The sequence below is a fragment of the Pinus tabuliformis genome, chromosome 3_2 (genome assembly GCF_031772625.1).
Source record: "Pinus tabuliformis cultivar Carrire ecotype Pingquan chromosome 3_2, CPIR1, whole genome shotgun sequence".
In the NCBI taxonomy this organism is placed as follows: Eukaryota; Viridiplantae; Streptophyta; class Pinopsida; order Pinales; family Pinaceae; genus Pinus; species Pinus tabuliformis.
The window spans coordinates 919,619,825-919,645,232 of record NC_142302.1 but is presented as its reverse complement, the minus strand read 5'-3'; positions in this window follow the sequence as shown (position 1 = coordinate 919,645,232).

The following is a 25,408-nucleotide window of genomic DNA, read 5'->3' as shown; positions in this document are numbered from 1 at the left end:
TATGGATGTGGGGATTTTCCATTCCTTAATGGCTTTAATTTTGCTAGGGTCTACCTTAACTCCTTCATGAGATACAATATGACCCAAATATTCCACCTACTAGACTCCAAAGAGACATTTGGATCTTTTTGAATATAATTGTTTCTCCTCCAATAGTTGTAGCACCTTGTCAACATGTTCAACATGATCATTCCAAGACTTGTTGTATATTAGTATATCATCAAAAAATACTGACACAAATTTTCTAAGGAATGGTTTGAAAATTGAATTCATCAAACCCTGAAATGTTGAAGGTGCACTGGTAAGGCCAAAAGGCATGACCAAAAATTCATAATGACCCTCATGAGTTCTAAATGTTGTTTTCAGAATGTCTTCAGTCTTCATTCTGATTTAATGATATCCTGAACGAAAATACAACTTGGTGAAGTAAATTGATCCATGCAATTCATCCAGTAATTCATCAATGACAGGAATGGGGAACTTATCTTTAATAGTGAGCTTGTTGAGCTCCCTATAATCCGGACACATGCGCCATGATCCATCCTTCTTGTGCACCAATACTACTGGAGCAGAGAAAGAACTTTGACTTGGTTGAATTATACTAGCCTCTAGCATTTCTGCAACCATACGTTCAATTTCACTCTTTTGGACATAGGGATATCTGTACGGCCTAATGTTTGGAGGAACACTTCCTGGAATCAGATGAATAGCATGATCATGATCACGCATAGGTGGGAGACCTTTGGGAGTCTCAAATACCTTGGAATGATTGTCCAGGACTTTTGGAGATCTGGAGAAATAGATGATTCCGATGTGGACACATCTAGTGAGCATAATTGTGCAATTACACCTCTTTGCTCCTTTTTTAGAAGCTTTTTTATACTATTAGAGCTGATTATCTTTCCTGATTTCCCTGCAATACCCATTAATTCAACTTCCTTTCCTTCCGTAGAAAATTTGATGAAAAGTTCTTGAAAATTAAAAGCTATTGTACCCAGGGATTGTAGCCATTGGACTCCTAGTACAACATCATCACCTCCCATTGGAATGGAAAGCATTGGGCTAGGCAATACATATTCTCCCATGGATAGCTTGATATTATGGCACTTTCCAGAGAAATTTATTGTTCCTCCATTTGCAATCATCACTTGACACTCTGGTGCTGGATATAGGAAGCAATTCAATTCTTTTGCTATCTTACAATGAATAAAATTATGGGTGTTTCCTGAATCAATCAACGCTATTACCTTTTTCTTCTTGATTTGTCCTTCTATCTTGATGGTTTGAGGAGTTGTAATTCCCGCCAATGCATTACAAGATATGGTCGGATTTATTTTTTCTTCATCTAGGCTTTGTTCCTGGAGTATATCCTCTTATTTTGACCTTTCTTGCTCCTTTTCTTCTTCCTCTTCACAATATATGTAGAATAATTTCTTCTCAGCACAGTTATGACCTTTAGTGTATTTGCTATCACAACTGTAACAAAGCCCTTTTGCTCTTTTTTATTCCAATTTTTGAGGTGTCAACCTTATAGGTTGTGGAAGACTAGGGGCAACAACACTTCTGTCTTTATAGTTGTGAGTGGTATGCTTCCTGGTTGCCATAATTTTGCTTTCCATTTTTCTTGCTAACTTGAATGCCTTCTCTAATGAATCAGGTTCCCAAAGGCGAACATCATGTTGGATATTATCCTTTAAAGACCCTATGAACACATCAATCCTATGCTCCTCTCGAATATCTTTTACCCTTATGTTCAATTTTTGGAACTCCTCAATGTGCTCCATTATTGAACCCTTTTGTTTGAGACTTATCAATTGGCTAAAAAAAGTGTTGCTTTTTGTATCCTCATAATGTGCTATCAATTCTTCCGTAAAAATTGCCCAAGTGATAAATGGTTTACGAGAGCAAAGCCATTGATACCATACAAACTGATTTGGTTCCAAATATAAAGTTTCCATACGTACCTTTTGTGTGTTTTTCACATTATTGAGATCGAAGAATTGCTCCATCTGTAATATCCATGTGGCAGGATCCTTGCCATCAAACTTCCTCATATCGATTTTTGGAATATGGTGAGTCTTCGATCCAGTATTAGCATCTATGGAATCATGATTAACATCTATTTTGTTCTCATCATGACTTTCCTTTAGTACCCTTTCACCCTTAGGGACCATTTCTTGTAGCAACTTATTCATATTTATCTTTAATTCGTCCATGTCTGTCTTCAAATCTATCTTCAAATCATCCATCTTAGCTTCCACGTCAATCATCTTAGCTTCTACGCCTTTCTTTAAACAGTCCATATTAGCTTCTACACCTTTCTTTAAACCATCCATCTTATCTTCTACATCTTTCTTTAAACCATCCATCTTAGATTCTGTTCCTTTTTGTGCAAGGGATAGTTGTTGCACTTGGTCTTGTAATTTTGATATATCATGTTGCATTTCTTCCTCTTCTTCATGAGTCATGCTAGAGATTTCAGGTTCCTTACTAGGTGTTTGAATTTTCTTTCCTCAGGGCATCAATTACCGATAATAATGCTCTATTATGCCCTTTGAATTCCTTCAAAATAAATTTTCAAACCAAGCTTAAGCAAAAATTTAAGAAAATCTACACACCGTTTTTCACTTTGTAGGAGCTCGATATTGCCTCTGATGTATCTCTGTACTTTCCAATCATCTAGTTCTGAATTTGTGAGTTGTAGTAGCCCTCTGTGTCCTCTTTCCAATGCCACAATTTTGACCCAAATTGGATTCTCCAAGGAAGAGTTATGTGAAATCTCCCACAATGACTTGCTTATAGACTAGTTCAGTAGAGCGAACTTGTACGACGTGCCACGAGTCACTGTTTCGACCTTTGGATCTGAAACATGCACACAAGAAACTATAGTCCTCCTCTTTCAGTACCTTCTTACGGAATTTCAATCCGATCCCCAGAGAGAAACTTATGACGATTTTCCCCAGGAGACTTGTTTTGAATGTAATTCAAGAGTCTGCAAAAAGACCAACTTCCTCAGATCATATCTTCGAAAATATTGTGCGAAAAGCTCTGAAATTCGGACCCAAGGTTCAGCGCAATTTATTCTCAAATGGGTTTTTTTGTGACTTATGAAACGTCACAGAAAAAAAGTTATAGCGAACATTCCACGATGACTTGTTTGGAGCAGCGAAACCCTAGAATCCAAAGCTTTGAAACCAAATGTTATGAAACCAGCTCAAGAGAAGATAGAAAAGATAGATCAACGCCTTAGAATTCAGCCTCTTCGAGGGGGAAACCTCCTTTACATTACATGAATGAACAATTCTTCGATGATTCAAATGAAAAAACCTCCTTTCTATATATAGGAGTCTTAGGAGTCACAATATAATCCAGCCGACCTAACAATAATAATATAAAGCCACAAAAATAACAATAGAGGGATTCAATGGGACACAATAATAACAATATGGGGGCAATAGAGGCACAACAATATTAATAACGGGTATAACCACAATAGTAATGGGGTAATCACTAGTATTATAGGGACCCAGCAACTGAAATCTTATATCTTTCGATTAGTCATATATTCGTTTTATCTCAAGCTTGAATCTTCCTTCTACTAACAATTTGAAGGCCACTTGAGTACTATTACTAATATTATCCAATCAGAGTGTTGTGATAATGTGTTGTGACATGCTTTTCTACTTCTAGAACCATAGTGGATGCTAGCTAGAAGATTCAATTTTGATTGCACATTTTCCATTTTTCTTAGTTAAATAGTCTACGAATGTTCATTAAATCTCCTTTTAGTCATTAACTTAGATTAAACACGGTACTTTTGAATCAACCATTTACCCATAGAAGTAATGAAAGATTGTAACCTCTACCAATGAAGTTGTATAGACTCATTTTTTATTATTAAGTCTTATTTATTTTAAATTTTTACATTTCTAAATTAGAATTTATGTTTGTAGAAAATTGATAGTTACATTGCAGTAGTCTGATTTTTAGGAGTATATTTTGCATTTATTTTCATTATAGTATTTGATTTAAAATTCATTTTCAACTCTATCATATTTGAATATTGGTACCAATATTTAATTGACACCTTAGGCAAAAATATAAACTAAATATTCACATTTGGTGATTGTACTTCACCATCTTACTAACCTGGTTGATAAATTAGTATCTCAACTTATGCAAATAGGATTGCTAACACTACATCAACATCATTAATTTCAAACCACCACATCATGATTCATATCATCTACCATGCCATACTTTGGGTTTATTTCAACCTTTCTACGATTTTTCCTACCCTACTAGCATATAGATCTACATTTTTCATAGAAACATATTTTAATTCAAGTATGGAATTCTCTAAATTCTACAAAAATGATCTCCATATATCTCGATTATGTCAACAAATATGAATAATCCAAGTAACTAGTGTAAATTAATTACTTCCAAGAGTTTAGATACTCAGGTTATTTAGATTCAACCATATGTTGCAGAAATATGTGTTAACTCATAAAAAAACGTTATTTGTTGCATTTTGGTTGTAACCCATGTCCTCCCACATTTACCCACTCTAACTACTTTGCACAAGTAAACATGAGCTGAGGCACACTATTGTTATCACCTAGATTCAACCTCAGGCTGAAGGAAGGCAATGCCAGGGTAACCAAAAACCACGCTTAGCCAAGTAGCTAGCCCTACTAGGCCAGGAGAGGGCTCTCTCCGTAAAGATCTCAGCAAAGATGACTCGATCAGGAAAAGGATTTTAGGCTAGGTATAGTAGCATGAAGTTTTGATTGGATTTTGAAAGAGGTTTTTCTAGATCAGGAGGAGCTGGACAGTTTAGGTCTAGGGAATTGGGTCAAAATTGTAGGGTGTTCAATGGGGAAAGGTAGGAATAAAGTTTAGCACTCTAGGGATTGATGGGGTGAGATGTTTAAGACTGGCGAGAAGCTAAGAAGAGCATGTGAAAACCATGGATCCTTCCTAGACTATAGAAAACATGAAATGGTGAATGTTTTCCCAAAGCAGAGCACTGACGTAATGAATTCTGCCTATCAACTTGAAAGCATTCAATTAGAAGTAATGAAATGATTAATGAAAGTATACAAAACACATTAACATATGATCAAAAAAGAAGAAACTATAAAAAAACTCCATACCACATGGATCCCATAAAAATAGCTGCAATTCTTATTAATCTCCTACTAAACTGCTACAAAATGGTGTACAATCAAGGTCTGAGCATCCAGTTGAGTCGAACCCTCTACACTGAGAAATAACAAGAAGATATAGCCATTGTTTCAACCTCCTCCCATCCTTAGGGCTCGAATCTAATATGAGGAGCTAATCTAACCAACACTGAACAAGAAACAGGAATATAGATATCTCAACAACTTGCCTCTAAAAGTGAAAAACTGATTCATTTGAGCTCAAATTAACTTCTACTGTAATGAATCTACCCTCTATTACTATTTATCTATCATATCTAAATGCCAAGTCATCATTTACAATGGTAAAACATCCTCCATGAGGTAAAATCCATGAACACGTTCAAAAAAGGGCAAAATAGCCATCCTATGCAAAACTTGCCCTGCGTGCAGTGCCACTGGCCCAACGTACAATGCCAATTTCAGGTCCCTTTTCGAGGCCTTCCTTGCATCCAAATTGAGCCCAAGATAGCTCATTGGAAAGGTATTCAAGTATACTTTCCCAAAAACCTATAATTTCCGAATTTGAAGCTCATTTGATCCCTAAAAACGTGATTCGCCCAAGGCTGATGCTTTGTGTCCAAAAAGTGGCAAAAAGGTCATTTTTAGGGTGTTTTTTGACCTTTTGGTGGACCTGTTCTACCCCAAAAACTTAGAAAATCCATAGGTTGCATGTCCTGATCACTATGAATCTAAAAATGCAAACCATTTCTCCATTGGGTGCCCCTAGGAAAAATCACAGCGCTGCGTTTAGGTAGTTTTCCTGTGTGTAGAATTTCAAAATTTGCAAATGAAAAAATTCCTCCAAACTTGCCTAAAATTTGTGAGCAGCACCACCATCAAGCATCTTTATGATCCAAGGAAGCTTCAGCCAACAACCTAAGCCTATCATCCTCCTTTTTACCTTTCAGAGCCCACCTTAGCCTAGCTTTCATCTTTTTGACCCTCATGCTGCAAATCTTGTTTTGGGTCCTGTAATGGTAGGCCATGTGCCTGATCATCTGATTGTCTCTATTCACCTTCTGCAATAGCTTCTCAAGGTGAAAATTGACTCTCTCAAGCCAAGTATCTCTATCATCTTCAATCTCCTTCTCAATAGGATTCAAAGTTACTTGTGCCTCTTTGTTACTTTGTCATTTTCCCTTGAGAAGTTCTAGCTCCATGAGGACTTGCTTGTCACTCAATTGCTTGTTTTCTTATTCCAAATATGTGATGAAATACTTGGCTTGCTCCAAATTGTCCATCAATGCTTAGAATTGAGCCTCCTTTTCCCATATGATGATGTCCTTTATTGTTTCTTCATCCTGAGCCTCTAAGTCAATTGTTTCCATGCCATGATTAGTATAATGCTACTTCGGCTCATCATGCTCTGCCAAATCAAAGTCTCTTTCTTCCTCCTGATCATCAAAACTTTCCTCCGGAATTTTTTATTTTCCTTTGTGTAGCTTTTGCACCTATATGTGTTCTGTTGATGAAGAAAGGAAATCCCCTTCCACATCTTGTGGAGCAAGCATTTGCCTATGGGTTGATGAAGAAGGCAAGGTCCCTTCCACATCCCATGGAGAAAACACTTACCTATCAGCTGCAAATAATCTCCTTGTGCCCCTATGATATGTCATGAAGGTCCCGGGCACCTTAGTAGCTCTAGTCTCTTTGGCTTCCTCATCCGTTTTCACTTGAGCACTGCTAGAAGGTCCCCTTGCTTCTTGAGACATTGGTGGAGGAATTTTAGGACCCATGAAGATGTCATGAGAAATAAATGTCTCCCAAGAGATGTTGAGGAGACTAAGATGATGAAGCACAATCATCTTGATCAGGGAGTAATATAGAGACTGCTCCTCTGCAGAGGGTATGGCTTCTTCTGCACAAAATGAGCCATCTTTTCAATATTCCTGAACAAGAAATAAGGGAGGTTTAACATCTTCACCCTGGTAAAATGCATGAGGAGCCTGATGTGATAGGTGTACAACCTGGAAAATTTTCCCTCACAAGTGAAATATTTCATGATGATTTTCATCATGGGGACATACTTGTTTTCAAGAAATCTGAAAGGAAAACGTCTTTTCACCTCTTTTCTATATCGGGGTTTGATATAAGGCTCATAGTAGTTTTCATCCAGGTCTTGTTCCACATACCACTTCCCCCCTACATTCGGAAACCTGGTGGCATCTACAATAATGGAGGGTGAGATGGTGAATGTTACCCCAGCAAGAGTCACCTTGTTATCCCGAAGATGAGCTACAAAATGTCTGGTGAGCTCAACGTGGTGTTGAGCTCTCTCTACATGCTCACATAACTCATAGCATCCAAGATATCTTAAACAAGTGGCAACCAACTGAGAGGCCCACAATTCTCTATGTTTTGATGGCTCTTCTCTAATAATTTTTCCTCCCTTGTGTGGTTTTCTCTTATGCGTAGCTCTATCTTCTGAAGTGTCACTGCCTGTGTTTTCCTCCTCCTCATAGTCTTGGTCCTCTTTGTCCATGTTTGCAAGGCTTGAGGTTGTATGAACGGAATGAGTGAAAGGGTTTTAGGAGTGAGGGGATGGGAGATGCGCTTATGGGGTAGAAAATGAATGAGGGAGTAGGAATGATAAAAATGAGAGGGAGGGCTTGGTTTGTTTGTGATAATGTCCTTGGGGAAGAGGGATAAAGGGATAAAGGGATAGGGAAAGAGTTTAGAGTTGTAGTGATAGGTGATAGGAGGAACAATGGGGGTTTATGGTTTTAGGCATAACTAGGGGCAAATTTAGGGTTTCATATTCACCATGGGGGATGATGTTTAAAAGTTTGAAATGAAAACCAAAATTGTAGTGAGGGGGGTCAACGTACTTGCAAGGAAGGTAAGAGAGATCAATTTTGAATTTTCTTGAAGTTTTGAGGGCTTTCTGGCCCTTCTGCTCAACGCACAGCGCCAGTGCCTAGACACGCAGCACCACCATTCAACGCACAACGCAGTGTATTTTTACACTACGGAAAACTCCAGACGCGCAGCGTTGGGCCTCAATGCGCAGAACCAAGTTCTCAACGTGCAATGCCAACCCTGCCTACCTGAAACGCGCAGCGCTAGTCTGCCTACCCGCAATGCCACTCCACCATTACATCATACACACATCACCACTCTCCAGAAGTGCAATGCCAACTCTCCTTCACCAGAAACTCACTCAACCTTTCCTCTTCTCCTCACTTTTTGACTTCTTTCTTGCCAAAAGAGAATGATGAACTTGAAAATGAAATGTGAGGCCTTATATAGGAGTAAATTTTGATTTTTCACTTGAAAATCCCACTTTCTAATTTTTGTTGACCTTCTTCAAAACTTTGTTCCTAATGCCTTTTCTTCTTGGTTTCTTTCAAGTGGATAATATTCAATTTGAACTGATTTGTGTAGTGTTTCTTTGTCTTGCAGCAAGGAGAAATTCTTTGGTGCAGTTGGGATCATTTATTACATAAAGTGACTTAAAATTACATAAGAAATACAAATTAACACAAAATACTATCATGCTTGACTTATTTATCATCCTCGTACCCTTTCTGACCTTTATTTACACTTTTAAATCATTCTTTTGACCTTGGAAATGAAGCCCTAAGACCTAATGAAATCATGCCCTATGACCTAATGAAAGCATGATTGTAAATTGACCATGAAACCATAACTGAAGACAACTTGAAGAAGGGTTAGCAAGTAAACTCTATGAGGAAAAAATTAGATTTTTTGAAGAGAAGACAACCATCAGTGGATTAGTTTGACATGACATAATGAAATGATGTAAAAATTTCAGTATGGGACCCCTAAAATGAAAATGCAAATAGAAAGTTTGATCCCTGATGGAAGTATGCATATACTGACACTAACGTTGGCCTTATTGGGGATGGAAGCTCCTTGGAGGTGTCAAGAACACCGTAGACCAAGTGCCTCATCCATTGGGCAATACGGTCATACAAAAAAAAGTGAAAAATGACTCAATAAAATCTGAAAACTCACTCACAACCGACTCTAAACTTGACTATAAACCAAATCAGCCAAACTTGACACTAATCATTCAAACTTTATAGCCTTCAATTCGGGAGACAATGTTTTTTATAACTTTACAAGCTTGGTCTTGTCAGCTATTCCAAGATTTACATCTTCGACTCCTTTGTCCATAGGAACTAAAGTTGGATTTCTTGCCACATCATCCTAATAAAAAATCTCCTCTAAAGGTATAAGACCTCTAGGAATAATATTATCCTTCAGTTGTAAAACCTCCATCTGATTTACCTCAATATCTTGTTCATCAAAATCACAAACATCGTCAATGGAAGCATTCTTAAACTTTCCTTCATTCTACAAAAAGGCATTAATTTCATTATCATCCCAAAAAACATGCCAATACCTCAAATTATGATCCGGATTTAAACAGGAATGCAACAAATTACAGAGATAACCATATAAACAAAGATGCAGCGGAAATAATCCTTCATTTCATTAATGGAAAATACTGAAATATGCTTACAACCAGAAATGGAAATAAACCAGCTAGGGCGATGGTAGGTTATCTCTGAGAAGAGATGTGATGGCTACATGCCTCTAAACTGTGTTACAATGAGGCTCGAAGGTCTATTTATTGTTGAGAAACAATGGAAAAACCCTTAACATTCCAAAACCTAACCCTAGGAGATGAAACGCCAAACTGTGGGCCCCGTTTGGGGTAAATTGGTACATCAACTTCCCGGGGTCATAACTTTGGCATATAATCTCTGTTTGACGCGTATAATAGCTCATTAGAAATATCTATCCGAGCACTATCATTGTTGGAACGGGCAACATCGGTCCATTCCATGGACCCATGTTGCCCCCAGATTCCCCAAAAAACGTCGTTTAGGGCCTCAAAACGGCTTCGGAAGTTCAGGACCCAAAAAACTTCTAAAAATATTAAGTTGTGCTACAATTAAGGAAACTGAAAATGATGAGAAAGACAATGGTGGGGGTCCAGGTGGACTTGGCAGGTGGCCACCAATATCCACCTGGATCATTCCTCCCCCCTTAGGAAGCAATGGTCCCCATTGCGTTGAGCTCCTCCATGAGATGAGGAAACTTCTGCTGAACTTGTTCCCTGGTGAGCCACTTGCCCTGCTGAAGGAGTTGGCCTGCTTTGACAACTCGATACAGCTGGATATTCTGTTGGCGAGTGTTCTTGATCTGTGTGTCCATGATTCGATCAGTTGCAGCTTGTTCCATGCAATCTGGATTTAATTCTGTGGGTTTGAGCTGTTCTGCAATGTCGGATGTGTCTAGCAATGGTTGAAAGTATGGCCGAAGGCAGTCCACATTCAACACTGGGTGCAGGCCAAGGAATGGGGGAATGCTGAGCTCAAATGCATTGTCTCCCATAGCCTTAGTAATGGTGTAAGGACCATATCGGAGTGGTCTCAATTTCCGATAGGCTCCAGTAAGGCGTTCCTTTTGCAAATGCAACCAGACTTTGTCGCCCACCTGAAACTTGTGTGGCACCCTATGTTGATCATGTCGCTGCTTGTACTTGGCATTTGATTTCTCAAGAATGTCATGGACCTACTGGCGAATATGTTGGATGCGCTCAATGAAGCTGGTGGCCTTATCTGTTTCGGACTGGACATGAGCTGAATTCATGTGAGTAGCTGCAAGTGGCATGGCCACATCAATGGGGCATAGTGGCTGGAATCCCAAACCCACCTGAAAAGGGCTATGGCCAGTGGAGCTGTGAAGAGATCGGTTGTAGCTGTGCTGAACATAGGGGAGGCTCTCGTCCCATGTGCATGGATGCTTTGAGTTATACATGCGCAGAATGTGCACAATCATCCTATTTACAACCTCTGTCTGGCCATCAGTTTGAGGATGGAAGGCTGTGGACTTCGTGAGTTTGGTGTCCAGCATTGACCAGAGACTGGACCAAAATGTGTTGAGAAGCCGACTGTCCCGATCTAAGATGATAGACTGTGGGATCCCAAAGTGCACCCACACTCGTTCAAAGAAGAGTTTAGCAGTGGCTTCTGCTGTGATATTCTTCTTGCAGGCCACCATAATGGCCATCTTCGAGAACCTGTCGACGACCACAAAAACACAGCCATTTCCATGCTTAGTGGAAGGAAGGCCTGACATGTAATCCATGGAGATGGATTCCCAAGGTCAACTAGGGGTAGGCAACGGGGTATAGAGGCCTTGCTTCTTAATGGTCGGTTTGGCAATGGCACAGGCAGTACATGATTGAATGTACTTCCCAACATCCTGTCGAAGATTCGGCCAATAGAAATAATTTTGCAGTATTGCCACTGTTTTCTCGACCCCGAAGTGCCCAGCAGCCCGACTGTAGTGTGCTTCCCAAATCATCTTGGCACGCTCGCTTGTAGGAACACAAAGGTGATCGAGGTGGCATAATAGGGCATCTTGGAGGTGAAAATCTGCAACATGTTGACCCTCCAAGAGTGTCTGGTATGTGTGGCCGAATTCTGGGTCGCTTTTGTAGAGAAGTGGCCAATCAGAAGTCTCGTGCCCACAAGAGTTGAGCACGGTGGTCAGCGCCATGATCGGTGGTCGACTGAGGCAATCTGCAACATTATTGGTGCTGCCCTTTTTATACTTGATATTCAAGTGAAACTGTTGGGGGTATGTAGACCACTTCTGATGGCGATCATTCTGCAATTTCCCTTGGGTCTGTATGAACTGCAGGGGTCGGTGGTCTGTGTGGATGACCGTTTCCTTCCCCAAAATGTAATGCTTCCATTGTCGGCAGGCCTGTACAATGGAATACATCTCTTTATCATAAGTGGGGTACTTCCGGACTGTGTCTGAAAGCGTTTCACTGTGATATGCCACTGGATGTCCATGTTGAGTAAGGACTGCCCCAATAGCATAGTCAGAGGCATCTGTCTCGACCTCAAATGGTTGTTGTAAATCTGGTAACACGAGCACTGGTGCCATGCAGAGGCGATCCTTCAACTCCCTGAATGCCTTCTGTTGAGGTTCAGACCAAAAGAATTTTGCTTTCTCCCCTCCCTTGGTGACTTGACTCAAGGGCCAAGAAATATGAGAAAACCCCAGCACAAACTTGCGGTAGAAGTTGGCAAGACCTAGAAAGCTGCGGAGCTCTGTTAGAGTGGTTGGAGAGGGCCAATCCCGAATGACTTGGACCTTGGATGGATCGACATGCACCCCCTGTTCATCAATGATGTATCCCAGATACTGAACCTCGGTCATGCCAAAAGTGCATTTCTCCAAATTGGCACATAGCTTGTGTTGCCGCAGTGTTTGGAGAACCTGTCGGATGTGGTGGAGGTTCTCTTCCCAACTCCGGCTGAAGATTAGAATGTCATCCAAGTATACTACTACAAAGGAGTTGGTGAATGGCCGCAAGATGTCATCCATTAGCCTCATAAAGGTTGCAGGAGCATTCGTCAATCCGAAATGCATGACCAACCATTCGAAGAGGCCCTCCTTGGATTTGAAGGCAGTCTTCCACACATCTGAGGGTTCGATTGGTACCTGGTGATATCCTGACTTCACTTGCTCAAATATTTCGCCCCCTTTAGTTGGTATAGGAGGTCATCAATCCGCGGGATCGGGTACCTATTACGGACAGTGATCTTGTTCAGCGCCCGATAGTCAATACAGAGTCTCCACGTCCCATCCTTCTTCTGTACCAACACGATCGAGCTCCCACAGGGAGATGAACTTGGACGTATGTGACCTTTCTGCAGGAGCTCCTGAATCTGCCTCTTGATTTCATTGTTCTCTAGAATGGAGCACCGATAAATTGGTCCATTGGGTAGTGGCGCACCTGGGGTCAGATCGATGGAGTGCTTGACTTGACAGTGCAGAGGAACCCCTGCCAGGGAGGTGAAGATGTCTTCGTACTCCTCCACAATCTTGTCCATCTGTAGCTGTCGGGCAGAGGGACCCTGTTTGGAGGCCGCGGCCACTTTCTTCTTCTTCCCTTGAGGGCATATCATCAGGAAGACAAATTTCCTGGTTTTGGAAATGATCTTACTGCATTGTTTTGCAGTAATCAAAGAGATGGCGACAGGTGGTGTTACCTCTGGTATCCTGAACAACTTATTTCCCAATGTAATAATAACAGCACGGGGCCTTGATTCATACACAGCATGTCGCTTCCACAAGTATGGTTGTCCTAGTAATACATCACAAACTTCAAGGGGAGCAATGTCACAAAATACCTCATCCGTGAAGGGCTTGATGTTGTATGGAAGGCGACACTGCTGGCTCACGCGAAGATCTCGCCCTTGGTGAAGCCACCCAATGGTGTATGGTTGTGGATGTGCTGTGGTCGGTAAGCCCAACCGCTTCACGACCTCTGCCAAAATGAGGTTCTTTTGACTCCCGCTATCAACAATGCACTGTATCGGGGAGCCCTTTACCCACATCTGGGAGTGGAAGAGACGCTCCTCCTCCTCTGGATCTTCGGGTTCATTTTTCTGGATCTTTGCGGTAGCAACAATGGCGCTGGGATCCGCATCAATGATCTGCTTCCCTTTTTCATACCCTTTATCAGGTTCTGACTCAGAGTCGGAACATGCATCTGCTTCTGAAACCTTTAGCTCAGCCACCAGTGACTGCTTGGCCCGACACTGACTTGTGTTGTGAGTGGAGCTCTTATGGAACTCACACCATTTTCCAATGTCCTTTCTCGGCTTCGCGGCGTTGTTCTTTGCTTGCAGCTTCGACTGGTTGTCTTGGGTTGTCCCGCCTTGGCTCTGTCCTTTGTTCTGTGGTTTAGGGGCACCTTTCCCCTGCTTTGGATTCACAGATCCAAAGTCTCGCTTCTTTTGTTTAAACTTCTGCTCGACCTTGACGGCATATCGTTATGCTGCGCTGAGCGAGGGGATGTTTAGGAATTGTATTTCTTCCTGCATGTACTTGTGCAGGCAACCACGGTATTTGAGTATCAAATGTTGCTCCGAATCCTTGATACCCAACTTTGTGCGAAGGGTATGGAAAAGATTGGTGAACTCCGACACGTCTTGGTCCCTTCCCTGCCACAGCGTGGTCCACTTTATGTATTCATCCTCATAGCTTCCGACAGGGTAGTACTGCTCCTTGATGGCATCCCGGAACGAATCCCAGGTGGGTGCGGCTGAAAATAGTGAGCCAATACTTTCATCCTTCTGCTCGCAGTAGGTTTCCCACCAGTCCTTGACGTGGGGGGCTGCTTTGAGAAGAGAAAAAACAATCTTTTCCCGACTCAAAAATTCATGAACAGAAAAATAACCCTCTAGCAGATTTAACCATTTATCTACGGCATCGGCGTCTATCTGACCCTCGAATATGGGGATTTCAAAATTAACTTGTACCTTAAAGGGTGTGGCATTTCCAGAGGAGCTGCTAGAAGCTGATGCGCTGCTTCTGAGTAGCCGCTGAAGGATCTGGGCAAAGCTGTCCATCATCGCGTTCCGTTGTCGCTCGAGCACTTCTTCGAGCAAGATTTTGATGGGATCTCCTACCCCCTCGTCTTTCTTCTCGTCCGCCATGGGAGGCCGTCGGGATTTGCAAGGCTGGTCTTGCAAAGTTTCAACCAGGTCAAGCCCTAACTCCTTATATCCCGACCTTGTTGGGGACATGCAAAGAAAAACAGAGAAAAAGCAGACTGCTCTGATACCACTGATCCGGATTTAAACAGGAACGCAACAAATTACAGAGATAACCATATACACAAAGATGCAATGGAAATAATCCTTCATTTCATTAATGGAAAACACTGAAATATGCTTACAACCAGAAATGGAAATAAACCAGCTAGGGCGATGGTAGCTTATCTCTGAGAAGAGATGTGATGGCTACATGCCTATGAACTGTGTTACAATGAGGCTCGAAGGCCTATTTATTGTTGAGAAACAATGGAAAAACCCTTAACATTCCAAAACCTAACCCTAGGAGATGAAACGCCAAACTGTGGGCCCCGTTTGGGGTAAATTGGTACATCAACTTCCCGGGGTCGTAACTTTGGCATATGATCTTCGTTTGACGCGTACAATAGCTCATTATAAATATCTATCTGAGCACTATCATTGTTGGAATAGACAACATCGATCCATTCCATGGACCCATGTTGCCCCCGGATTCCCCAAAAAACGTCCTTTAGGGCCTCAAAACGGCTCCGGAAGTTTAGGACCCGAAAAACTGCTAAAAATAGTAAGTTGTGCTACAATTAAGGAAACTAAAAATGCTGAGAAAGACAGTGGTGGGGGTCCAGGTGGACTTGGCAGGTGGCCACCAATATCCACCTAGATCAAATTATCATGAAAAATAGGCCTATGTTTGACATGAATTTCAAATTTGTTGCTAGAATTCATTGGAATCTTCAAATTGCTAGCTGCAGTGGCGAGTGAATCTGCAATGATGTTTTGAGTCTGGGGTACTATTTTCAAGGTATATTCTGGAAACATCCTCAACATATCCAGAACTACATTTCTGTAGGCTCTCATCCATGGATGCTTTGCTTCATATTCTCCTTTTACTTATTTAATCACCAGCTTTGAATCACCATAAACAGAAATCCTTTTTGCATCCAGTTTCTTCAAAATTTTAAGACCTGTAATGAAAGCCTCATACTCTGCTTCATTATTAGAGCAATCAAAAGCTAACTTGTAGGAACATACTCTAACATTACTTGGGACTTTGGCAGGTTGGAAAGCAGGGCTTCGAATCCAAATTCCAATACCAGCATTGTCCTTACCCATAGGTCCATCGACGCCCATCCTCCAAAGGTCGGCTTCATCTTCTAGATGCTTAAATTCTACTTCCTTCTCTACCTTACCTTTGTTGATTACTTCATTTTTCTGCTCTTCACTAACCCTTTGCTGCTGTGTAGGCCACTGTGTAGGTGGCTTAGAAGAACTTGCTATTTTTTATTTTTCTTGATTAAGAACTACTCTAAAATTCTCAGAAATATCTGGTACATCATCTACTTTTACAAGCTGAATATCTACATCATTCAATCCACTATCAAAGTACAAAAGAAAGGACTCTAAATCAGTATGTACATCATTTATCGAATGATTCACAGACTTCTCTTTAGTAGTGATCATGTATTTCATTTTCTTTTCCCGGTATAACTTCCTCAATTGAATAAAAACAAGAACGGTTGCATAAGAGAAGTCAAGTTGTAAAGTTCCTTTCAGTTTAGCACCCCATGATCTAGATAAGAGCATACCAAATCGAGGCGGTATATCAGCAACTACCACATCCATGAAGACATTTTTCGTTGGGATTTGATCTAAAAAAACCACCAAATCTTTGATGAGACCAATGCAACGAACTCTACCGGAGTCAAAGGAGTACAAATCATGATATTTCTGGGGGATATCCAGGCCTAACTTTTGCATAATGTCTTTTGGCATCAAATTGTGGGAAGCTCCAGTATCTAACATAGCATTATGGAGAATATTCTCATGTAGTCTAAGACTTAGATAAAAGGGAGGGACTTCACTATCTTCAGGCTAACCTTCTATGGCTGGACCAAAAATGAGTTCAGGATGATCATCCTCGACATTCACCATCAGCGAGCTCTTTCCCTTTCTTCTGAATGTTTGAGGAATCATTCTTGGATTGCACATCTTTTCTTTTCTGAATGTGATTGACTGGTACATCTCTACTCCTTAAAGAATATTGGCTCTGCTATGTAGTCAAAGCATTCATATAACCACGCTGATAATCATCAGATTCAGCCTCCAAAACCACATCATTTGCTAAGATGTAATCCTCATTCCTTTGAATGTTTGGAACTTCTGCGTATTCTTCATCTTCGATCAGAAATATGGGCATACCATTAGTAGTGAAAAAGTGATTTGCTTCAATTACCAGATCATCCTCATCTTCTTCTTCCATTCATTGAACATAATTCTACTGCAAGGGAGTTCTAATCTGTTGTTGTTGTGCTGGTTTCTCTTCTGCTTTTTGTTCTCTCTTCTTGATTCAGAATTGGGGCTGTTGTTTTCCTCTAAAATTTGGATTCCAGATTGGTGGTTCAGATCTATCTATGATGGTTAACTGGTCAACCATCCTCTCCACCATTCGAATCAATGTATCCATCTTTACATCTGAAGTAGATGCTTCTTCTTTTATGGTCACTCTTTTCTCATATCTCATTCTTACTCTTTTGGCCAGCAAGTTTGCTTCTACACTCACAACATTCTTTTGCATGTCTTCTAGTGTGGTAGGATCACATTCCCACAACTGATATGCCATATATTTTGTCCAGCAACTTTGATTCTACACTCACAACATTCTTTTGCATGTATTCTAGTGTGGTAGGATCACGTTCCCACAACTGATATGCCATATCAGCATCGAAACCGTCTAGAAACTTGAGCAAAGCCAATCCCTCCGGCAGTTTAATGTTTGCAGGAATAGCATTGTATACTGCATTAAACCTCACACAATAGTCTTGCACACTATTGCCAACATTCCTTTTAATATTCTCATACTCAGACAAAATCTGAAGTGGATTCTTCTTTAGCTCCCATCGATTTAGGAATTTCCTATGGAGGATTGGTAAATGGGTGATAGAAGTTATTGGTAAAGCTCTTAACCATTTCTGAACTTCACCTCCAAAGATTTGTACAAACAATCTCATCATCACATCTTCAATCTCTACTTCATGGAGGTCAAATAAATCATTCATTTTATCAACATGTTGCTGAGCCGTAATGGTTTGAGTGGCATCAAAGAAAGGTATTTTTCTTTGATAATCAGCGGGCATGGCACCAAGATTCTGAGGTAAAACAAGGGGTGCATATCGAGCAACCATAACTCGAGGCGGATTTAAAGCAAGGATCATGCTACTAGGAGTTGATGCAGTAGTTGATGGAGAACTAGAGTAATAGGTGATTGATGGCGAATGATAGGTTGACAGGGTATAAATGGAGGTGGGAAATGAACTTCAGAGGTTGAAGGGAATAATGATGAACTACGGTAGGGGACACCAGTTCAGAAAGCTCGGGGATCTTAGCAGTAGTAAGGGATGATTGAGGGGAATTTAGAATATACTCATCAATTGAACGGTTCACCTTTTGGACTTCGAGATCTGCAATAAAATCTGGATCTAGAACTATGTCGTCAAGTGCACTTTCAGACCTGGTTCTAAATAGGGAAAGATCAAATGACAGATCAAATGGGAGGTCTTCTAAAAACAACCACTCATAAGGGCAAGAATCTACTTTTATTGAAGGTGTTGGACTGACTGGACTTTCTTGTCTTTTGAGTCTTCTCAAAATCAGGTTAGGATTATCCACTACTGGGGCAGGGTTTGGATCTGGATTGGCCCTAGTGTACTTTCTCAAAGCCAGTGTGCTTAAATTTTGAATTTTTATATATTGCTTTACAACTTTCCAATTCAACCTAATAAATTCTAAAACTCATCATCCATAAGCTTAAGAATTTAAGTGAAAGACATTACCAGAGTGATTAGCCTTTCGTTCCCTAGTATGGTTGTCACTATGTTATCACTTGGATTGAACCTTAGGCTGAAGGAAGGCAATGCAAGGGTAACCAAAAACCATGCTTAGCCAAGTAGCTAGCCCTATTAGGTCGGGAGAGAGCTCTCTCCATAAATATCTCATCCAAGATGACTAGATCAGGAAAAGGATTTTAGGCTAGGTATAGTAGCATGAAGTTTTTATTGGATTTTGAAAGAGGTTTTGTCGGATCAGGAGGAGTTGGACAGTTTAGGTCTAGGGAATTAGGTCAAAATTGCAGGGTTTTCAATGGGGTAAGGTAGGCATAAGGTTTAGCACTCTATGGATTGATGGGATGAGATTTTTAAGACTGGTGAGAAGCTAAGAAGAGCATGTGAAAACCATGGATCCCTCCTAGACGACAGAAAACATGAAATGGTGAATGTTTTCCTAAAGCAGAGCACTGATGCAATGAATTATGTCTATCAAATTGAAAGAATTCACTTAGAAGCAATGAAATGATTAATGAAAGTATACAAAACACATTAACATATGATCACAAAAGAAGAAACTATACTAAAACTCCATACCACATGGATCCTGTTATCACTCTGGTTGTTCCCAAAAGTTGTAAGAAAGGGAATACGGTCGAGGTAACCACAAACCAATATTTTAGATACAGAATCTAGCTAATCTGTATCTAGAGAGGGCTCTCTCTTTATGATTTAACTTTGTTTTGAAAGGTATTAGGCTAGTTATGAAGTTCAGGGGTTTTGTTTGTTGTTTGGGAGGTGAGATTCAATAGAGCAGAGGTGTAAGTATGAGTAGTTCAATCCATTAGGCTAATGGAGTCAACGAGGATAGTTTTATAGATTTGGTTTCTTAATAGAGGATGCTTCTACAGAGCAAGGTATTCAAATAGGGAACAAATAAAGAGTTGAAGCGGATGGAATGGGTTGAAATCGGGTGAAAGGTAGTTGAGAATCTTTCAACCTATTTAAAGAGGGAAAGTGGATGATTACCGCTAAGGAGCAGTTAAGAATTCTTTAGCAAGTAATCAACATGAAAGAACTAGGAAGCAGGAGAAATTAATATTTACACTTCTTGTTCTAATTATGAAGAAAACACAGAGAATGATAAGGAATGAAAACCAGAGTGCAATCAAGCAAATTCTGAATTAATCTTTATCTTTATCATTGAGATTCAGAAACACAGGTGATATAAGGAAACTAGAAAAAATTTAAAATAGGAGTTATAGGGGACTTATTGGTATGCTCTTTGATTCAAGAATTCTGTGACAAGTCCTCTGCTTCAATTCTTCATCTAGTGAGCCCGGCCACAGTTGATTCCAATAGCTCTCCATTCCAAAAATAACTCAATATTACAGCAAAATCTAGGAATAATCACCAACCCCAAATACTTCATTTGGGGGGGTATTTATACAGAATATCTCATGGAGATAATATATAGTGATGACTAATCGTTTTTTTACAAAATATAGCGACGAATAGTCTCGAAAACAGGGAAAAGATAAACTGATGTCATGCTGGATGCTCCGTCTTTGCCAGATGTTCTGGAGGCAGACTCTACAAGTCAGTTTACAGATATCTTCCACTGATACTCTGTGCTGGTTGCTCCGTCTTTTCTGGATGTGCTTTTAACCCTGATCTAATTCATTTTGACTCGTTTGACCCTCATCCATCTCTGTTTATCTTATCATGGAACAATAGCCCAAAGTTCACGTCTTACCCAAGAGAAATTTACAAAATTTCTAACATATCCTCCCACCATTTCTGTTCTGGCAATTTATGTTTCTAGAGTTTCCTTAAAGTTTCATTAGTATTTGCATATCTGAAGAAATTGGGCTGGATGGTGAATAAATGTTTTACCTCATGCTCAATATAAAATAAGCTCCCCAAGTTATCATAGAGAACTTGACCTGTGGGGAGTGCTTTTGCTCCTCAAGCACTTGTTGATGAACTAGCTTGATTCACGACATATTTATTCAATTTATGTACATAATCTATGTGTTTCATCAGCTGGTCATTACTTGTTAAAGGACTTGGTAGACGCTTATTCTGCAAAACTGTGAATTTCTCTATGAAAGAATTAATCTCTACCTGCATATCCTGGCATCTCCTTTCCAAATTTTGCATCAGAATTCTCTTGGTTAGAACTCTCTTGATTTCCAGAATTGTGCCTGCCTGTCTGTGATTTCCAGTGCTTCCAGTTGTTCATTGGTCTTGGTGTTCAAAAAATGTATAAGCCAGTTGGCTTGTTCAGGCATCTGTCCCAACAAAGCTCTTGTCTTTTGAATTTCTACTTGGGCTACTCTCACTAAGTCAATCTGCTCATAAATAGCTTGGATTGATGGCCAAACATTATTTATGGATTGATTGATGTTGGCCCACAGAATTCCTTTGATTTCTGCTAGAGGTTTATCCACAGTGAGATCCTTTTCTAATGTTCTAACTTTATTCTCTAATGTTTTAACGTCCCTTATTTTCTCTGCCACATTCATCTTGGATTTGTCATAACTTTTTTCTACCTTTTCCAATTGTTCGTTTACTTCTTTCAACTCTGACACTTGGAGTTTCAATTCTTCCATGGCTTCTATCAATTATTCTATGCTCATATTAGTACTACTGCCTGGTGCTGTTGCTATTGCTGATGTACCTGTGATGACCTCTGTTGTGGATGCTGGAACATTTGGGGCCAATGATGTTCCAAGTGTTGAAGGGACTATAGTTGGGCTTATAGGGATTACCTCAGGTGGCTGGGAGGTAGACTCTTCCTGCTTCTCTTTTAATGCTTTTTCCAGTGCCTGCTCTGAATCAGTTAATCTTTCATTTAGTTTCATGAGTAGGTCCATCATGTCTTCTTCTGATTTCTTCTCTATAATTTTTTGCAGTGTGAGGATGCCTTGTAGGAGGTATCTTCAGCTATTTCCTCAGGGCAGCGATGTCTTCCTTTTTCTTCTTCATTAGTGCCTTTATGCCTTTAGCATCTTTGGGAACATGTCCCAGTTGAATGATGATTTCTTCTAAGGGTTTGATCCTATTGTCCTTGGCTAGAGAAGAGGCTTTCTCTAAATGTAATTGAGCAGAGGTTTTGTCCAAGGAGTTTTGTAATTTATAGGCCAACATTGCTTTATCAGCTAGTGTGGAGTAGACCATTTCTCTAGTCTGTTTATGAAGCTCAATCTGGTCCATAGGATGAATGTATTTGGCTAGGATCTCCAAGTTTGTTCTGATGTAAACTGCTGTTCACTGGGGTTGTTGTACCTTGGGCTTAAAGTAGCTCATTATTATTTTTCCCTCTTTAATGTCATAGGCTGACATTAATCTCTGTTGGTTGGTAGAGGCCATTTTAAGATACTGATTGTAAATTTGAATCCTCACAGGATCATTTTTGGCCTTAATTTCTGTGAATGTCCTTTTGATGTATAAAGCCTGTTTATTTTGTGGCCTCGTGGATGAAACTTCTACACTGTGTTGTCTTTCTAGCTCCTACCTATGTGAGTTAGTTGATGTTTCTATCACTGTGGAAGTTTGCTGGCTGACTACCCTTTCACGTCTTAGACCGTCTGTTGTTTCTTCAATGATCTCCTCTTCTGATAGAGGATTCACTCTTTGCCTTTTTTCCCCAGGTTGTTCTACGGTCCACTGATAGGTGTGGGGTCTTCCCTGTCTCTCTTCTTGCTTCTTTCCTCATTTAGAGGAGTCTGTAACGCAGGAATTTCTGTTGCTTTAGTTTGGGTTGGAGGAATTTGCCCCTGACTCTGTTCTTTTGACATTGCTGGCTGATTTGTCATTATAGGAATCTCTGTGATATCTACCTCTTTTCCCTTTGAAGTCCCTGTAACTGATATGCTGGTTTTCTATTTAGGCTGCTGAAAAGTTCCAGCAGAGGATGTTCTAATTCCTGATTATTGAGGCAGCTTGAAAGATACCTGTCTAAAAGAGTCCAGGTCAAGGGTTTTTTCAAGATCTTTCATAGATTTTTCCATCTTTTCCTACTCACTAATCTCTTCTATTAAGGTCCCTTCTACCCATTCATCCTGATTTTCAAACTGTTCAATTTCCGGGATATTAAGATGTATATAAACTGACAGCTTGTTTCTTACCCTTCGGTCACTTATGAAACTATTTGAGTCATATGGCACCCACCAAAAACTCTTCCTCAATCTATGGTCTTCCCCTAATATCTTCTCAGCATCTTTCCATGCATCCCTAGAATGATGACATAAGGTCCTAACTGGTTTTTGATTCTCAGCTGAGCCTTTTTATTTCCATTACAAAAGTGGGTTAAGTCTGCATTGATGATCTGTCTGAAATATTCTAATTCAAATAATCTCATGGGCACATATTTAGGTAACTTGAATGGGCAAAGTTCACACCCATACATTTTGATTTCTGTGTGATTTTGGTACAGGTACTAGTCACATATCCTACATTGCTTAGAAAGCTACAAAATCTTCTTCATGTTACCAATGAGCTTAGGAGGAGGAGCTCCTTTCAAGATAGTGGAGGCTAGATGTACAAATAAGTCAATGAATTCACTATAGGTATAAGGGGAGTCACAGGTATCATGGAAGACTGAGCTCCAAAAGATTATAGACCTCCAATTTCCTTTTGAGTCCAATTTCCTGATGGGAAATGAAAAGTTGTCTGACTGATAATATAACAACAGATGGTATATAAAAGATGTGTATTTGAAGACTCCTTCTCTATCCAAATTTATAAATTGGTCATGGATTTTGTTGGCAATGAAAGTGGCATAGTCATATTTGATAGCAGGGAGCTATCCTGGAGTAAAACTTGATAGCTGGACCAGGATGATATCATCAACAAACTCACTAGTATTAAACCCCATGATCAAGGAGATCATGTCAACAATAAGTCTTCCAGTTTCAGTGAAACAGACTTGGAAATAAGGAGGAGGACCTTTAGGTTGGTGCATTGGTATCATGAATATCTAAGCAATGTGGGTTATCTCTGATTGGGGAAATTGAGATGCTTGTTCAAGTAAAAATCCCATGGAAAGATGAGCAATGGGCTCAGTGGAATGGAAATGTATCATCTCATTGATGGATTCAGTGGTTATGGAAAAAAGGACAGTTTGGGAAGGAGACATAACTGCTCTATGGACAGGGTCATAGTTAGCACAGCATTGATGAATGAGGTCTGGGAAAACATGGACTGGGGAAAGGAAGTACATGGGAAGGTTTGATTCCCATAATCCAAAAATATCAGAGTTGTTTAGATGGCTATCCCTGATTTAGCAGAAAACTTGAATATGGTTTCTGTCACCAGATAAACCTTTTATTTGGAAATCTCTGTATGCCAAGGGTAGATACTCTAAATCTTTGTGAGGTGCATTTATGGGCGCTACATTCAGGGCTATAGGGGCTTCCATGTTTGGTTCTTGTGTATTCAAACTAGAATTTAGACTTTCTGTGGAAAATATAGACTAAACAATAGACTTGGGGGTCTTTTTTTTATGGAAGCTTGGGAGTGATTTCAACTTAAATTCGACTCTTTTAGGTAAAATTCTCAGCGGAAAAAATTAAATTACTGGTTCGCAAAGTGAATTGGGTAAATACATGTTTTTTAAGAGGCAAACCCTGTAATTCACAGGTTGAATGACGAACTACAGATATCGATGCTCGAGTTTCTTGGCTGGGTGGCGGACTGGACATATTTTGCATGGAGGACAATTCACAGCGAATATGGGTGAAAGTGACGTGTCCCGTCAATTTAACGAAATTTGGTTTAGCGGGGTTTTTTGGAATTTATTGAGAAACTGACGTCAGAGTGATCGGATGCCTTGTCGTCATGCGCAGGGTGGTAAGCGGTTTCCCCGCACCGCTTTTGGGGTTGGGTGGTTTCGGACGGGGGGCAAGCGAGCAGGTTGAATGAACGACGCGTGGTGGAGGTACGGGGGAGATACTGCCGGTTCCCCGCGAGTTAAACAGTGATGATGAAGGGTGGTGTGAAATGGATGCAGACCGTTGGATGTGTGAGGGGTGATCGGACAACAGACGCACTGTGGAGATGACGGGAGGTTAATACTCCAGGCCCGATACAATAAAATGTGTTTTTAAATAGTTCTCGTTTGCAATTTCATTGGTTCAGGGTTGGTTATTAATTAACCAAAGGTTAATTAACCCTTTATCACGGTGGGGAGGTTCTCAACAAGCTCCAAATGAACTTATTAACCCTCATTTGTACAGTAACTATGGTTATAGTTAACCAGGGCGGGGACATGTAATGTTTTTGGGTTTTTTATTATATATACATATTACGGGAAGGGGAATAATTATGATGGGATTTATATAATAAATGTTAATTGTTAATATGAAAAATGAATGGATGCGCCCTAAGTTATAATCTTAGGTTGAGAAGGAAAAGGGGTTTTACGAGGAATATTTGATAATTTCCTAAGTAAAATAGGGCTTTTACTTTAGGCAGAATGTTATGAAATGGAATAAGTGTTTATAGTGATATTAAACAGATCTTAATACCTTTGGGGAAGTTAGTAAATGATTGGGGAAAAAACATGGAGGAAAGTTAGTTATGAAATCTAACTCGCTTGAGCTGCATCCAAAGAAGTGTCTGCCATGGTACTTGTAACAAAAGTAAAAGTTAACACATTAAAAGATATGATCCATTACAAGGATCATTCTGCAACACCAATCTACCTATCCTGCCTGCTTTGCATAGCATTCTTTCTTCTTCTTTGGGTGCATTTGGACTAACAAACCCTCCTCATCTT